The 5,895-nt window shown below is 34.6% G+C and overlaps 1 pseudogene; it reads right to left on the bottom strand.

The window, feature by feature from the left end:
• Nucleotides 1-3,301: 3,301 nt before the first annotated feature.
• Nucleotides 3,302-5,653, bottom strand: LOC121104455 (annotated as a pseudogene).
• Nucleotides 5,654-5,895: the final 242 nt, after the last annotated feature.

Genomic DNA, 5,895 nt, shown 5'->3' with positions numbered 1-5,895 from the left:
ACAGGAATCATTTAACAGTAGGTGACACTTTTGGCAATGGATAATTAAAGGGCTTGTTTTAGCAAAATTACACACTGTGAAACACACAATAAGGGGGGGGTAACTTGCATGAGTGCACGATTTAGATTGTGGCAGAGAATGAGCAAAGCTGGAAGCTTGACAATTTTGTCCTGAGGTCAGATTTAGAAAAACAAATCACTGTATGTTTCAACATTGTTCAGGTAACGAATAGATCAATAAAATGATTAAAAATATCTTTCCTCCTTATTCTGCTAATTGAGACTGGGAAGACTATAAGCGGGTCCACAGTCTGACAATCCAGAGGTCATCATTTAATTTGGATGCTACCATCGCCTTTTCAAGGTATTGATATTTGATTTATAGGGGAATAAAGCAAAGAGAATTTCAGTGAGTCTGACTCACATTATTCTGAACACCTATGTTTCGATTCTGATTCAAGAGATGCAATAGATCTTTAAAACGGGTTAGCTTTGGATCAATGGGGCTAGCATATTGGTTCATATTTCTTTTAGAATCTACTTGTTAAGTGTTCTTCATCATTTGCTACTAAAGGCAAAGGCAATCTTGTAGTTTAGAAACTCTATTTAAAAAGTATATTAGGAACTAAGAGAAGAAATGTAATATGTTCCATTCCTGACAGTTGTACATTCCATTACTCATGAATAACTTAACATGATTAACTGTGTTTCACAGTTACTGCTTCCACCATGAAAGATTACCCTCTTTGAATGTCTATCACCACTGACTACATCTGAAATGCATATAAATGAAATTATACCATATGTACATTTTGATCTAGCTTTTTTGCTTAACATTATGTTAGTGAAATTTATCAATCTTGTTATACATAATGCTAGTTCATTTATTTTCATTGACATAAAGCTCTCTATAATATGAATATGTCTGTCTATATATAGCTAATAGTGATGGACATTTTATCTATTATAAGTAATGTTGATATAAAGATTGTTTTTTCATGTATTTTGATGAGCATATGTATTCATCTTGTTAGGCATATACATAGATATAAAATTGTTGCTTTACAAAATATATATGTACGCTTAGCTTCAGCAATATTGTCAAACAATTTTCTACAGTGAGTGTCCAAAGTAACACTCCCACCATCAATATATGAGAGTTCTATATCCTTGGACCAATGCTTGGAAAGGGAAGTATCTTGTTATATTTAAGCCATTCTAGCAAATGTAGAGTAGTAATTCATTGTTGTTTTGATTTTCATTTTCCCAATGATGACTAAGGTGGGGTATCTTTTCGTGTTTGTGGATCACTGGATGGCCTTTACCTGAAATACCTAACTGAATCATTAGCCTATTTTTTTATTGGATTGCCTATCTTGATATTGTTGATGTGAAATATTTCTTTTTGTATTCTCAATATTTGTCATTCATTCATACATGTACACTACACACATGTTTACATATAATCTTCTCCCTATGGCTTGCCTTTTCAAACTCCTTCTAGTGTGTTTTGAGAAACAGAATTTATTAATTTTATTAAAGTCCGATTTGTTAGTTTTCCTTTGCCTTAGTTAATTTTATTCGAGACATAATCAGCTGTCTGTAAATGTGTGGGTGTGCCTCTGTACTTTGTATTCTGTTCCACAGGTCAATTTATACATGTGCCGATAACCCACTGTTCCCTCACACTAGAATTTTATGAAAGTTAAATATCTGGTATTAGAAGCCCTCCAGTACCTCCAGTTGTCTTGGTTATTAATGATCATTTGCATTTTTGTGTATATTTTATAAATAGTGTGTTAATTTTCACAAAACAATCTACTGGGAATTTGTTTTGAATTACATTAAATCTATAGACCAGTGTGCCAAAAATTGATTTCTTTACAATGTTCTGTCTAAATCCATGAATATAGCATAATCTTAATTGATTAGTCTTTAATTTCTCCCAAACATGTTTTGTAGAGTTTTTTGTTCTGTTTTTAAAGATCTTACATAGGTTTAATTTTATTTATGTGATGTTTTCATATCTTTTTATTGGTAGTATTTTAATTTTAGTTTAATTATTATTTTAAATTTTATTTTCAATTTGCTGCTGGTATTTCTGATCTCTTCAGTTTTTGTTTCCTTTTTGATCAGTCTTATAAAATATAATTTTATTAAGCTTTACAAAGACTCAACTTTATAATTTCTGGATTTCCCAATTTTATATTTGTTTTCTACTTTGATTTTTTACTCCTCCTTTTTAATAGTTTCTAACTTCCACGTTCATGATCTTTGATTTTCTTCCTTTTGTTTCTGGTTTCTTGAAATACTTTAGTATATCAATTAGTTTTCTTAGCTTTTTAAAAATATTAATTTAGTTCTATCTTATTTTTCTTTCAAATTGAGATAGTGATATCTATTTCTTATGCTTTAGAATAGAAAACAAACAGGCTTTTTTTTTTTTAAGATGAGACCTTGAATATTTGCTCTTAAATCAAAACCCATTTGTCTTTTATATAAGAGGTTCTAAAAAGATTTGAAAGGCCAAAATAATAATATGGCACTTGAAAATCAGTAGACTATCAGAGTAGTTAAATCTACCTGGTGTTACACAACACTCAGATTATATGAGAAACTTATATTATATTGCAAACTTATAAAATTCATTATCTCAATAAGATTTACAGAGGCTTGAAAAGAAAAAAAATATGATTTTAAAAATACTACTTATGTGTAATTTTTCCGTATGTATAATTATTTATTGAAAATTTCATTTATGCTTTATATGAATATATTTAAAACATAGTCTTAACTTCCAATGATTGATTTTGGTTAAAATAAGTTAGAATTATTGGAAAAGTGTTAGACTTAACTATTAACATAAGATTAATAATAAATTTCAATTACTGAAAGTGGCTCAAATAAATAAACAACAGTTGGTGAGCTGTTACTCTACCATGCAAACTCTGTACTCCGTACTTTCATATGAAATTTTACTTCATTCCTGTAAGTTCATATGAGATGGATACTTTATGAATCTCGTTGAAGAAGGTTGATTTTCTGATCTGCTTAGAGATTCTCACAAGATCATAGAGTAAATAGATGGAACAGTTGGGAATTTAACACAGTTTTAGCTTTCCTGGGACTACAGGATCTAACAACTCAAGTAAGTTTTTTTATAAGAATAAGAATACTCTTTATTCTTCTTAGAATACAAGCATGAAGTTTCCTATAATTTTCACCTTGCTTTTTTTAGAATTCTTATCAGTTTGTAGACAATAGTAATATGTTTCCAAATATAGAATCTGAAGTTGTTTTCAGATCATAGAAGAGGCTGAGCCTAAAAGGCTGCAATTATTAGATCACATCCTCAGAGGAAAATTTTGTGCTAGTTTTTCTGAGTTTAGCCATGAGTTAAGAGCTGAATCCGAATGTTGATCTCCAAGATCTTGTTTCCATGTTAAAGGCTTGGCGCTAAGTCCATACTCCACTGGACCTGCTTTTCTCTTTGTTTAAATTACGGGGTTTATTTATTTATTTTTTCTTCAGGTAAACATGCAGGCTTAAACCTCTTCGAGGAATAGAATCTATCTGACTGATAGGCAGTGGAACATCCCTTTATTATCCTTGTTATTCTCTGTGTTTTCTTCTTCTACTTGGCTGCCTAGGAACCAAATGCAATTCTCTCTCCCCTATTGAAGCCTACCCGTACTTTTCATTATCAAGAGTATTGCTTTCAATCTAATCGATACTTAACAAGGGCTTTCAATTTAATCAGTACTTAGGAATCATTGGTATTGATTTTTAGATAGATTGTTAATCCATACCACCTCCTGCCAATAAACTAATGAAAACATTTGGACTACATTGTTCGCTGTGCTGAAGAGCATATTGCAAAGAATGATTTCGGGTGTGATTTCCTGGGATTGGACAGATACCACGGAATGGGATACCTTGGTATATCATTTTCACCTGAATAAATATCAAAGGATTTAATTGACTGCTCTTACTGACATTTAAAAATTGTGAGGGATATTAGAGCTTTCAGATACATTTTCCCATAAGAAATTGATTACATGGTTATTCTCTATTATTTCCACCCTAGATCCTCAATCCTGATTGGTATAGCTTTTTCTACCTCATAATTCACGTGTTTTTTCTTTTTTTTAACAGAGATTTTGGAGTACAAGGGGATTGGAGGAAGATAGTACATTTTTTTTGAGTTGTAACTAACTCATTTGTCACAACTTCTTCAGGATTTCTGTTGATTTCCCGAGGGAAACAGACTGACAATCAACTGTGCAACCAGGAGGTCTAACGGGGGATCTTTGGAGGAGAAAATGCCCATGTGAGGCCGGGGAGTAGGCATAGACAGCAGTAACAAAGCTTCAATCACTCATTCAGAGACCCCAGAGCTGCGGTGCCTCTCAGATTGTTTTTTTTTTTTTTTTGACACCGGGGGGAACAGGCCTTTTGAAACGCCCCTATGAACAGTCCTGAGATGCTGGCTGCCCTGGAGAGCGCATGTCACTGTGGATGAAGTATCTTCATTCGGATGCAAGGAAATTCTGCTGAGGGACTGGGCTGTGAGCTGTCAGATGATGCCTGGGTTCGGAGGGAGGACCTGAGCAATGCACTCCAGTATCCGACAGTCTTGAAAGGGCCTGTTCGGAATCAATATACCCACATCTGTCTATTTGTATATTTTATGTTCTGAATAGGGATTTCCATTTTTTGAAATTCAAACTTCTCTCGGTTTTCTCTAAGTTTTGGTATTCACTGTTTATCTCAAAATACCTGAAAAGGATTCTCTTGTTTTGTTTCTTTTCTTTTTCCCTTACTAATACAGTATTTATTTGTCTTTCCTCTGACAAACCCTGAGCCAACTGCTTTCCCCAGGCTGCCTGGGGAGGTATAAGAAAAGGAACATACAGGGCACATGAGACACTGGAGAAAGACCTGTGGGAGGCCGAGAAGGCTCCTTCGCAGGGAGAAGAGGATGTGGAGGCCACCAAGAGGTAAAAGAGCCTCATGGCCTCCCAGAGAGCAAAGCCCAGAATGGCGTAGAAGAGCTGTTGCCTCAGAGACTGGTTCCTGACATAACCAATGATGAGGCTCCCAAACTCCCCAGTTCTAGCCCCAGAGCCAGCCACCCCTACTGTGACAGCCCCAGCCACAGTGAACTTGGCCGCTGTGTGGATGTCCCTTGAAATGGCGCTGGTTTGGAAGTTGTGGCTAAAATAAGCGAGGTCAGGGTACATGGGGCTGCCAAGCTGCTGAGGCTCTCATCTGTCAGTGTTTCCAGTGTTTTTAGCACCACGGCAGACAACGATCAGCTCACCTGAGGGGTGCTCCTGCCCAAGAAGGGGGAGGAGATGAACTGTGCACAGCCGTACATTTTTAGGGGATGAGGGACTGTAGCAGGAGAGCTGCTCCCAGTGCAGAGAAAACTGAGAGGGACAGCTTCTCTTGTTTTTAATATGTTACATAGTTTTAATCAAATAGGGCTAGATGAATGTGAAGGAAAACAGAGTACTGTACCAAATGCAAAATCAAATATATTCAAAATTAATAAAAGAAAAATCGCAATTTAAAACAATAATTTTTCACATATAACCCAAAATAACTACATCGTATAAGTAACTAAACTGCAAGTTTAAGTGATGTTTCTCCCAAGTGTTTCTTGGTCTTTTGACTCATATCTAGATAAAAAGGTATGTTGATATGCTTTTATCTACAAAAATTATATTCACTAACATTATCTAAAATAGGAGGGTTTTTTTAATCATTAAACAACTGAATTTTTACTAGGCATTTAGGTAAAATCTGCGTCACACAAAGTAATTTTAAAAATGTTCATTTTCTCTCATATAAAGCAAGACTGGATCCATGACTTTAAACTCTAGGATGTGCT

This window comes from Ursus maritimus, unplaced genomic scaffold (genome assembly GCF_017311325.1).
Source record: "Ursus maritimus isolate PB19 unplaced genomic scaffold, ASM1731132v1 scaffold_1, whole genome shotgun sequence".
Classification (NCBI taxonomy): Eukaryota; Metazoa; Chordata; class Mammalia; order Carnivora; family Ursidae; genus Ursus; species Ursus maritimus.
The sequence above is the reverse complement of the archived record's forward strand: the minus strand, read 5'-3'. Positions and strand labels throughout refer to the sequence as shown.